This window comes from Bos mutus, chromosome 8 (assembly GCF_027580195.1).
Source record: "Bos mutus isolate GX-2022 chromosome 8, NWIPB_WYAK_1.1, whole genome shotgun sequence".
NCBI classification, from domain to species: domain Eukaryota; kingdom Metazoa; phylum Chordata; class Mammalia; order Artiodactyla; family Bovidae; genus Bos; species Bos mutus.
Genome location: NC_091624.1, coordinates 55,833,940 through 55,847,148, shown reverse-complemented (window position 1 = coordinate 55,847,148; position 13,209 = coordinate 55,833,940).

Genomic DNA, 13,209 nt, shown 5'->3' with positions numbered 1-13,209 from the left:
TAAGCTCGTCTATGAAAAAAATGATTCATAATTGTCAGTGTTTTTTTTTTTTTTAATTTCTCAGAAATCTAGCAGCAGGTTTAACCTGTGCCAGAGTGTGTTTACTTATTTGTTGGCCTGCATTAGTCAGGATAGGCTTCCTCATACTGTGATAACAAATAAGCCCTCGTGTTACAGGACTTAGTCAACAAGGTCTTGCTTCTTGCTTTCAGAGTCCAGTTTTTATCTAGAGCTTTCTTAAGTGGCTTCCTTCCTAGTATTGGCTCAGAGATCCAGGCTCCTCCCACCTGTACGCTGATGGATTGGACATATGGCCTCCAAAGTAGGTATAAGGGAAAGAAAGTGTGGACTGTTATCCAGTACATTTCATAGCCAATTCTGGAAACGGAGCACATTGCTCCTTTAAAAGAGAATTATTTTTTAAATATTTGAGTACTTTTTCAACTGAAATAATTCTCTCTCTACTCCAGTTCAGTTCAGTCACTCAGTCGTGTCCGACTCTTTATGACCCCATGGACTGCAGCACTCCAGGCCTCCCTGTCCATCACCAACTCCCTGAGCTTGCTCAAACTCATGTCCATCCAGTCAGTGATGCCATCCAACCATCTTCTCCCCTGTCTTCCCCGTCTCCTCCTGACTTCAATCTTTCCCAGCATCAGGGTCTTTTCAGATGAGTCAGTTCTTCACACCAGGTAGTCAAAGTATTGGAGCTTTAGCATCAGTCCTTCCAGTGAATATTCAGAACTGATTTCCTTCAGGATTGACTGGCTGGATCTCCTTGCAGTCCAAGGGACTCTCAAGATTCTTCTCCAATACCACAGTTCAAAAGCATTAATTCTTCAGTGCTCAGCTTTCTTTATAGTCCAACTCTCACATCCATATATGACTACTGGAAAAAAACATAGCTTTGGTTAGACAGACCTTTGTTGGCAAAGTGATGTCTCTGCTTTTTAATATGCTGTCTAAATTGGTCATAGCTTTTGTTCCAAGGAGCAAGCATCTTTTAATTTCATGGCTGCAGTCACCATCTGCAATGATTTTGGAGCCCCCCAAAATAAAGTCTCTCACTGTTTCTGTTGTTTCTCCATCTATTTACTATGAAGTGATGGGATCAGATGCTATGATCTTAGTTTTCTGATTGTTGAGTTTTAAGCTAACTTTTTCACTCCCCTTTTTCACTTTCAAGAGGCTCTTCAGTTCCTCTTCACTTTCTGCCATAAGGGTGGCATCATCTGCATATCTAAGGTTATTGATATTTCTCTGAGCAATCTTGATTCCAGCTTGTGCTTCATCCAGCCTGGCATTTTGCATTATATACTCTGCATAGAAGTTAAATAACCAGGGTGACAATATACAACCTTGATGTACTCCTTACCCAATTTAGAACCAGTCTTTCGTTCCATGTCCCATTCTAACTGTTGCTTCTTGACCTGCATACAGATTTCTCAGGAGGCAGGTAAGGTGGTCTGGTATTCCCATCTCTTTACTCCATCAATGCTAAAAATACATTTCAAATTAATCATTGATCCATTCATCCAAGTTTATGAATTATAAAATGTTAGAGGAATATTGCTTAAAGGTGGCATAAGGCTTTTTGCAATAACACAAAAAAGCAAATAGTTAAAAGATAAAATGTTCATAGATTTAACAACAAAATATTTTAGAAGTCTGTTAGGCAGTAGATTATCACCTTGTCACCAAATTAAGGTTAAAAACATATCACACACAAGAAGGAGATAAGGACAATATAAAACAAACAAAAAGTCAATATTGCTCATATGAAAAACATCTCTTAGAAAGCAGTAGGAAAAAACAGGGGGAAAGCACTATAATCTTAATCTAGTCAAAGAAAAAGTGAACCAATACAATAAGAAATTAATGCCTATTTTTTCTGTTGTTTCAGTCATTACAGTCACTCAGTCGTGTCCAACTCTTTGCGACCCCATGAACTGCAGCACGCCAGGCCTCCCTGTCCATCACCAACTCCCGGACTCCACCCAAACTCATGTCCATTGAGTCGGTGATGCCATCCAACCATCTCATCCTCTGTCATCCCCTTCTCCTCCTGCCCTCAATCTTTCCCAGCATCAGGGTCTTTTCCAATGAGTCAGCTCTCCGCATCAGGTGGCCAAAGTATTGGAGTTTCAGCTTTAGCATCAGTCCTTCCTATGAACACCCAGGACTGATCTCCTTTAGGATGGACTGGTTGGATCTCCTTGCAGTCCAAAGGACTCTCAAGAGTCGTCTCCAACACTACAGTTCAAAAGCATCAATTCCTCTGCACTCAGCTTTCTTTATAGTCCAACTCTCGCATCCATACATGACCACTGGAAAAATCATAGCCTTGACTAGAAGGACCTTTGTTGACAAAGTAATGTCTCTGCTTGTTGATACTTATGCAAATTAAAATAATAAGGTAAAGATCTGACCTTAGACTTATCAAAATTTTTAAAATAATACAGTGATTATGGTTATGTGAAGAAAGGTTCTGGGACATAACCAAAATACCCTTTTAAAATGTAATTTGGTAGTGGCAGTCCAATTTTTTTTTTAAATTGAAGTACAGTTGATTTACAATGTGCTAATTTCTGCTATATATAGCAGAGTGAATCAGTTATTTACATATATGCATTTAAAAAATTTTCTTTTCCATTATGATTTATCCCAGAAGCTTGGACATAGTTTCCCTGTACTATACAGTAGGACCGGTTGTTTATCTGCTCTAAATATAATAGTTTGCATATACCACCTCTAAACGCCCATTCTGTCCCTCTCCCTCCCCACACCCTGGGCAACCACAAGCCTGTTCTCTGTGTCTGTGAGTTTGTTTCTATTTAGTAAATAGGTTCATTGGTGACATATTTTACATTCCACATATAAGTGATATCATACAGTACTTATAATACCATATATAAACTGGAAAATTCTGAAAGAGATGGGAATACCAGACCACCTGACCTGCCTCTTGAGAAACCTGTATGCAGGTCAGGAAGCAACAGTTAAAATTGGACATGGAATAACAGACTGGTTCTAAATAGGAAAAGGAGTACGTCAAGGCTGTATATTGTCACCCTGCTTATTTAACTTATATGAAGATACATCCTGAGAAACACTGGGCTGGAGGAAGCACAAGCTGGAATCAAGATTGCCGGGAGAAATATCAATAACCTCAGATATGCAGATGACACCACCCTTATGGCAGAAAGTAAAGAAGAACTAAAAAGCCTCTTGATGAAAGTGAAAGAAGAGAGTGAAAAAGTTGGCTTAAAGCTCAACATTCAGAAAACAAAGGTCATGGCATTCAGTCCCATCACTTCATGGGAAATAGATGGGGCAACAGTAGAAACAGTGGCTGACTTTATTTTTCTTGGCTCCAAAATCACTGTGGATTGTGATTGTAGCCATGAAATTAAAAGACACTTACTCCTTACTCAATGGAAGGAAATTTATGACCAACCTAGACAGCATATTAAAAAGCAGAGACATTACTTTGCCAACAAAGGTCCATCTAGTCAAGGCTATGGGTTTTCCAGTAGTCATGTATGGATGTGAGAGTTGGACTATAAAGAAAGCTGAGCACAGAAGAATTGATGCCTTTGAACTGTCATGTTGGAGAAGACTCTTGAGAGTCCCTTGGACTGCAAGGAGATCCAACTAGTCCATCTTAAAGGAGATCAGTCCTGGGTGTTCATTTGAAAGACTGATACTAAAGCTGAAACTCCAATACTTTGGCCACCTGATGCAGAGAGCTGACTTATTTGAAAAGACCCTGATGCTGGGAAAGATTGAGGGCGGAGGAGGAGAAGGGGACGACAGAGGATGAGATGGTGGGATGGCATCACTGACAAAATGGACATGGGTTTGTGTGGACTCCGGGAATTGGTGATAGACAGGGAGGCCTGGCATGCTGCGGTTCATGGGGTCGGAAAGAGTTGGACACGACTGAGAGACTGAAATGAACTGATACAGTATTTGTTTTTCTCTGTCCGACTTATTTCACTGAGTTTGAAATCTTTGCTGCTGCTGCTGCTAAGTCGCTTCAGTCGTGTCCGACTCTGTGCAACCTGATAGACAGAAGCCCACTAGGCTCCCCCATCCCTGGGATTCTCCAGGCAAGAACACTGGAGTGGGTTGCCATTTCCTTCTCCAATGCATGAAAGTGAAAAGTGAAAGGGAAGTCGCTCAGTCGTGTCCGACTCTTAGTGACCCCATGGACTTCAGCCTACCAGGCTCCTCCATCCATGGGATTTTCCAGGCAAGAGTACTGGAGTGGGGTGCCATGAAATCTCTAGATCAATCCATGTTGCTGCAAGTGACATTATTTTGTCTTTTTAATGACTGAGTAATATTCCATTGTATATATGTACTGCATCTTATTTTTCCATTCTTATGCCAATGGACATATGGGTTTGTTCTGCATCTTGACTATTGTAAACAGTTCTACAAGGAACATTGGGGTGCATATATCCTTTAAAACTATGTTTTTCTCTGGGTATATGCTAGGGATGGGATCACTCAGTCATATGATATTCTGTTTTTAGTTTTCTGAGAAACCTCCATATGTTTTCTATAGTAGCTACACCAACTTATTTTCCTACCAACCATGTAAGAGGACTCCTTCTCTCCACACTCTGTCCAACATTTGTTATTTGTAGACTTTTTAATGATGGCCATTCTGATTGGTGTGAGGTGGTGCCTCAGTGAAGTTTTGATTTGCATTTCTCTAGTAATTAGTTATGTTGAACATCTTTTCATGTGCCTACTGGCCATCTGTTATGTTTCTTTGAAGAAATGTCTAGTAAGTTCTTCTGCCCATTTTTTAAATTGTTTTTGTTGTTGTTCAGTTGTGTGAGCTGTTTATATATTTTGGAGATTAAACTCTTGTTTGTCACATCACTTGCAAATATTTTCTCCCATTCTGTAGTTTGTCTTTTTTTTCTTTGCCATGCAGAAGCTTGTAAGTTTGATTAGGTCCCATTTGTTCATTTTTGTTTTTATTTCTAATGCCTTGGGAGATTGACCTAAGAAAACATTGATATGATTTATTTCAGAGAATGTTTTGCCTATGTTCTCTTCTAGGAGTTTTATGGTGTCATGCCTTATGTTAAATTATGTTTTTAAGCCATTTTGATTTCATATTTTTATGTGGTGTGAGGGTGGATTCTAACTTTATTGGTCTACATGCAGCTGTCCAACTTCCCCAGCACCACTTACTGGAGAAACTCTCGTTCGCCCATTTTATGTTCTTGCTTTCTTTGTCAGTGATTCATTGACCATAGGTGTGTGGGTTTATTTCTAGGTGCTCTCTTCTCTTCCCTTGATCCATATGCCTGTTTTTGTACCAACAACACACTGATTTGTTTACCATGGCTTTGTAGCATGTAACATGTGATAATCCAGATTTAAAATGCAAGTAACTATCTAGCCATCAGCCCCACCAATAAGAATTATCCCTCAGTAGCTTGTGTACAAATAGTGCTTGACAGTATATAATGATCACAGCAGTGTGTGTCATAGGAAGGAAAACAGACAGAAAACCTAGAAGATGTATAAGAAATGTTAAATTATAGTGCATCTAACTACGCAGTACAGTGCAACACTAAGCGATTTATGTGGATTTACTTGCACTGGTATAATAGAGGGTCCATGAATATTATTGTGTATAAAAGCAAATGATTCAGTGCGTACATTCCATTTCCAAGAAAAAAGTAAGAGCAAAAATAATGTGTATGATAGTTTTTGTGTATAGGTAGAAAATCTGGAAAGACAAAAATGGAATTATTTGTGGGATCTGCTATCTGGCAGGAGTTTGGAGTGGCCCTCCTACTGCTACTGATGTTGTTACTACTACAGCCACTACTTTTGCTGGCTGATACCTGCCAGGCTCTAACTACCCCAAATATATTAACTCATCTCATCCCCGTGGGACACTTCTGAGATAAGTATTAGTAACAGTATTAGTAACCTTTCCTGCTTTACAGATGAAGAAAATGGGGCTCTGAGAGTGTTAATGCCTGGACACAGGGAAGATAGAAAATTTCAGTTTTAATTTCATAAGTTTCTACTCTTGACCTCTCCCCCATTTTCACACAGCTTCTCAGAGTGATCATGTTAACTGAAAATCAGATCCTATCACTCCTCTGCACAGAACATTTCAAAGGCTTTCGCTTTCTTCAGAATAAAATCTAATGTCCTGGCTACAGCCTACAGGATCTTGGGTTCTGAGATGGGACTTCATCTTCAGTCAAGCAGCCACCTTTGCCTTCTTGTTCCTCTCTGCTCTTTACACTAGTATATCCTTTTGTTTATACTCTGTCTTTTGAACTCCTTATATTGCTTATTATATGAGATAGACTTTTGACCTTAGACTATATTTACTTATGCTTTGGTTAATTACCTATTTTCCCAGGTAAGATGTAATCATGAAGGCATGGATTTTGTTTTATTCCTGTAGTCTAAGTGCTTAGAAAAGTATGGTGGCACATAGGTGTTCATTAAATATTTGTTGAATAAATGAATGACAACAACAAAAGATATTAAAGTGAGTTACTGCAAGTATGTTAAGACAATTAGCCATCTGTGTGCATGTGTGCCTTGTGTATGTAGAGTGAAAGCATAGTTGAATGGTGTTTAGCATGGGGGAATATCCAGCAATGCAAGAAAGAAAATACAGATTTTTTAAGCAATCAGTTAGAATTAGTTTAATCCATATTTGGCATTTTATTTTGACTCATGTCAACAAAAAGTGAAACATACACTGGAAAAAAAAAAGATAAAAGGAAGTATATGTTGGTTAGTTCACCTTATAAAGAGGTAGACACTAGGTTACAATAATTCTAATGTCACTTTCCCTTCATTCTGTACCCACCTGCCTCAACTAGCACATTTAGACAGATAAAAGTATCTTATTGAATAAACAAACTGTACCTGACCAAAAAACGGATTAAATATCTATGAAGATAAGTGAGCTCCAATCTTATATATTAATTGATAAAATCAGTTTCAACAACTACATTCTCTGTAGCTCTCTAGCTCTATGATTCTACTCATCTAAGAAAACCGTTTTCATATCTCTCTTCGTTCAAATACTGTGTGTTTCAGTCATGGTTTGGTTGGAAGCCAGTCAGCGTGTTCTGGTTGTGAAGGGTTGTATGAAGTACAGGGATGGGAGGCATAAAGCACCTTAAAGCTGAGGGAGACCATGGGGACAAAGGCACTGCTGAACCCCACAGCCTAGAGCACTGAATCATCTGGTTCTCGAGGGAAAGCTGGGGCATTTCTTAAGAATTTCTTGGCAATTCCCACCAACTGTTTCAGTCTGAGGTAGCAGAAGAGTGGTTGTCAAGAGCTTACCAAGAAGCCCCCATGAATCACATCTTCCTAAATGTCTGCTTCCAGAGAGTAATGGACTCTCTTTTCCTTCTGGCTCCTGGGCTTTGTACAGGTGACTCTCACTGGCAAACTCTTTCATGGAGGATATTCTGGAAATTCCAGAAAGAACCTCTGAAGAGGATGGTAGTGATGCTGATTTGACAGTAGATGTTCTGACACGTCCTTTAATGCTACATCTGTTTTTGAGAGATTTGTATATACTCTCATCAGTTTTTCTAGGCAGATATACATGTATTTGTGTAGATCCCATGCCAGGAGATATAAACTAGCTGACTACTGTGCGCTTTTTGTTTTTGTTTTGGGCTTACGCCCACCGCACAGTATCATTTTTCTTTTTGAGCCAGTAGGCACAAATTGGAAAATTTTACATATAATTCTGAATTTCTGGCTTCACTTAGAAAACTGAAGATCAGTCCTCACTAATCTCTATTTCCCCTGATAGCTGTATCTGGATACCCATTGCCCCTTTAGGCACAGCATGTGTTCACAAAAGTTTTTCACAGCTCCTCACCTCTCAGAATGTTTCTTACACCTAGTTCCCTTAGCTCATTGATATTACCTTCCTGGGCCCTAGAGATGTTAGAGTTTATAACCTCTGCTTCTGTAACTTGAGAGAGGTTATAATTAAGACTTTTATCTAGCTCTGATGTTCTGAATACATTGTCAGGAAGTGCTTTATGAGCTATATTAGTTATGCCTGAAGCATGTTCCCTCCCATCACATTTTCTATGCATATTTTCACATCATAAGTTAACAAGCTTTCCTCTTTTACAGGCTTGTTTTTCACATGGTAGTTATTTTTATTTTTTAAAAATTATTTTTTTGGTCAAGGATAATATGAACCCTGTGACATGGGTAAACCATAGAGGTCCTACTGATAGGTAGGCTTGAGTAGTTCTATGCAACCACTGATCTAGTTTCTTACACATCACAGTTGTAACCCATGTGACTTAAATTCATGGTCCAACGAAATACAAACTACTGTAGATAATGGACCCATGTGTCCACAAATAGATACAAACAGGGCAGTTAAATGTAGAAAAGTCAAAAGTTTGCTATACACGTGCAGGTACTTTTATATATGTCTCTTTGTGTGTGTAAACACATTATTGCATCTTCCACATCCACATCCACATTTCCCACACAGTTTTATCAACCTCCACATAAAACAAAGAAAATTTGATTCTAGGAAACAGTAAACTGAAAGTCATCTTGAATTTTTTAATTTTTTTTTTTTAATTTTTGGCTGCGCTTCATCTTCATGACTGCTTGAGTTTTTCTCTGGTTTCTGCAAGTGGGGCTACGCTCTAGTTGCAGTGCATAGGCTTCTCATTGCGGCAGCTTCTCTTGCTGTGGAGCACGGGCTTTAGCGCACATGGCTTCAAGGCTTCAATAGTTACAGCACGAGGGCTCAGTAGTTGGGGCTCTGTGGCTCTAGAGCACAGGCTCAATGGTTGTGGCACATGGGGTTAGTTGCTCTATGGCATATGGGATCTTCCTGGCTCAGGGATGGAACTCCTGTCTTCTACATGGACAGATGGATTCTTTACCACTGAGCCACCAGGGAAGCCTTGAAAGTCACCTTAAATGTTTAAAGCTTGACAAAAATTAGAAAAAAAGTGCAATCAAATAGCAATGGGCTTTGGGAAAATCATGTAAAAATGAGGTTTAGAGTTATGTGCTGTATATCAAAATAAGCAAACAAATAAAGACAATTTAACTATCTCAGCAGGTGAAATATGAATTGAACTTTGAGCAATATGTTTATTCCCTGACGTTGAAACTAGGTGAGAAAACACCTTGTCACCCAAAGTGATTATAGACTATTGAGGTAATTTGAAAGCTTCAAGTTAGAGGGCTGGAAATGTACATATTAAGAGATACTTAAACTTTGGAAACTCTTATAAATAATGTGCAGCTGTCCAGCAATATGTATAATGTCTGCCAACCATATGAAGTCTCCACAAATTCTGTTTTGGTTTGGCATTCAGTGTAGAAAAATAATATATCTGTTCCTTGTTTTCCACTTGAAGGCAACTACATTTGAGTGTTCTATATACAAGTCCTTGTTTTTCCCCATGACTGACATTCAAATACCAGAAATGACAAGTTATTGGCTATTGCGGAGAATAAAAATTCATTTATGTCTATAAATATCCAAGAGTTGTTTAGTTAAGAGGAAACAGATGACCTAACTGAAGACTAAATCTTGGCAAGTTGACTTTCATTGGCTGAACCTTGCCAATTTCATTCCAGCCAGCTGGTTTGCTCTAATCCTCTCCTCTTCCTTCTGTTTGAGTGATTTTGTAGGTTTTTTTTTTTTTTTTTTTTTAATGCCACATGAATCTATCACCACTAATTCCAAACAAAGAAGCAAAGAGCATGCTGGGTGAGAACAAAGCACAGATGAGCTGTCTGGGGGTTCACAATACTGGGAATGAGGCTGAGGAAACTCATCAAGAAATTCACACACCCATAAATTCAAGTTAGTCACAATACAGAAAATGAAATTTAAGAGGGAGCCCCAAACCCTTTACTCTTGTAGCTTAGTTAACTGGACAGCTGGAGGTGCTCCAAATGACCTTCAGTTCAACCTAAATTATGTCATTCTTTCTGTGTTTGGAGAATCAGAACAGAGGGGCAAGGAGTCCACAGAGAAAGGCTTGCAGAGTGGCAGGAAGCTTGCTCTATTTGCATAAGGCAGTGAGTGAGTTTGAATGAATTAAGTTATAATTTGTTTCTTTTTTAAAGATGACATTTTTTTTTTCAAAATAGCCCTTCCTTGTGTTTTCTTTAAATTTCATTTTACTGACACAAATTAGGGTTTGATTAGGATTAAACTTTTCCCTCTAACGTCTGGTGTGCCTAGTCAAATCAAGTTGGAAGGAGAGTCTGATGAGGCAAGAGTCACAAGGGGAAACCCAGAGCAGGTGTGGAATGAAGCTTAGTACCTAAGGAAAAACTGGAAGCACTATGAGGAATGTATAAATCTGGCCTGCCTGTTTTAATTCCTAAGAGATAGGGGCTACAAAGAACATACACAGAGAAAGCAGAAACAGTTGTGTGATGGATGTTACACATTTAGGTCCTGTAATTACATGAGAAGTTGATTTATCACAGTGTCCTTGCATCAGTGAGATGTCAGGGGTTTGAGATACATGTGTGGCCCCATCAGAGGAGGGATTGTTTTTAGGCAGCTCTGGCTTTGCAATCCGGAAATGACAAGAGAAACAGGAAGCTAATGTTATTACTTCTGAGAACTTTCAATGCAATTAGTGCATGAAATTAAACTTGTAAAGATGTGGAGAAAGGGAAAATTTTCAAGTACAGTCAGCAATGCTTTGGCAACTTCAAGAATCAAAATACTGTGTAAATGTTCCTGAGACTAGCTTTGCTTAACTAAGAGGCCAAGAATTCTCTCTTTCACTCTATTAATACATGTTAGATTTTCCTCTCTGTTATGTTTACTCCATGTACCTCAGATGAGGATTCTTAAAATATTTCATAAGTTTTATTGGCCTCTTCAAGTTATTAATGACTGGAATGTGTTCTTTTTAATCATTTGTTCACATTAAGAAATTGAAATACTCATCATGGAGTAAACAGGTTGGGACAAATGGCGTAGACAAAGCTATGACAAAGATGTGATCTTGAAAAATAGACAAGCAACTTTGAAAAATAATTAAGCATGTGATCTCAGTAATGTTTAAATCTCCATTAGAAAAAAAAAATAAATCTCCATTAGATGTTCTTGAAAAGCAAAACTAAAATACCACAGGAATATACAGTCACATGCACATCTGTACATATGTATACATGAACATACATGCACACATACAGATATATACACATACATATGTGATATATGTTTAGATAGAGCTGAATATCACCGGCTATGGATTTACCTCTGTCTCCCTCTATTCCTGTATATTTCCCTAGACTAAACATTGCATTAACTTGACTGTTTATGCACATTTTAATCAGGGACAAATTCATTCAATGAATGATATAGACGTGGGTGATATGGATATCATGTCTCATTGCGAAGAATGTAATGATACTGAATATATGTTGACCTTTTTTTTCAATTTCAATGAAACTGTAAACTAGTAGATTCTTTTTTTTTTTTTTTTGCCTAGAACAGTGAATTCATCTTGGAAAATAATGTAGTATCCATCTTTTGTGACTTCATTATGTTGATTTTATAGCCATATATAACAAGGTAAGTAATAATGATTGCGGACACTTACTATACTATTAATGGTAATATTAAATTTTCCTCTACACATATTTCAGAGGCCAGAGAACAATTAAGTAATAATGATTGGGGACACTGTATACTATTAACGGTAATATTAAATTGTTCCTCTACACATATTTCAAAGGCCAGAGAACAATTAACTATCAAATTTACCATAGCCCATTTATTTGATTTTATTTGATAATTACTCAACAAAGTAAATTTTGAAACCTTTGCTATAAATAAACAAAATTAAATTCTGATGAACAAAGGGTAGAACCCTAACATCAGCTAATTACATGTGACTTACTATAGTCATGTGCCAAAGCCAGCTCATACATGCTTGTGAAAGACAACTGTTAACATTTTCAAAACGGTTGAGAGCTGATTATTAAAATATAAATCATATAGCTTCTATGCAACTTATAAGAGATCAATTACAGTGAAACAAATATTAAGTCCTGAAAAGATGTAACTTACTGGTTAAGTCACTACATTTTACTATCGTCTGTGCTCTTGGAGTTATCTATATCTATGCATGTAAATTTTGTTCTTATCTGTATGATGGACATGCTGTGTGGCATGCTACTGAACATGTCTCCCCAGTTTTGTGTTCACTGAAATCCCATTTGTAGGTTGAAATTGGCCATGCCATGGTAGTATTTACAGTAAAGAGATGAAAATGGTACAAATCAGAGCATTTTATTTTTTATATTTATGGAGATTGAGTTGTTAAATATTTATGACACCATTTCTTTGCGAGTCCTTAGCAGTGCCTATAGGTCCTCTTCTTTTTGAATACCCATGTCTATTTTTGGCTTTTAACTCTTGAAAGGCAAATTATTCACTTTATGTTCTATTTGTTCTTGGTTTCCAACTTTGTCACCAATGCCTAACTGCAGTGTTACAGGAGAAACAATAAAGTGTGAGGGTAACAGAGTAGCATCTCTATCCTGGATGAGGCAGCCAGAAGTTTTACTTGTTCAAGAAGTCATTTTCCACCCCTCTTCTGTTTGCAGTGCCCAGAGGCTATTGCAAATGAAAGTTATGTTTTCACTGTTGGAAAGTGGTTGACAAAATCACTTCAGGCCCCTGCTGTTTACAATACACAGTCTGACAAATATGCTGGTTAAGAAAAGAATTATTTCCAACTTATTCCCTTTGGCAGGTAGAAACAACAAAAGTTGGCTTGTGTGTGTGCATGCGGTTCTGTATTTATTTATTTGCTTTTGTTGGTACTGTGAAGCTAGGAATGGAGTCATCTATATTTCCTTTCCTTCTTGAATAAGGCATCTAAATAAATGGTTTTATAAAAGTCAAATGACACATAACACATGGCACTCTGGGCAGTGGGTCCATCCCCCATCACCCGTCAAACCTGAAAAACACCTGCAGTTGTTCTTAGTGGTCAACAAAAGAAACTCTGGAAAACCATTTTTAGACAGGAAAACAATATTCAAATGACTGAGTTTCTCTCAGAATCACCGGGAGATAGGAGGACTGGCCACAGGGCTGCAGAGCCAGGGAGAAAAGAAGTACTTGAAACCACCCCATATGCACAACCAATTATCGTTTGC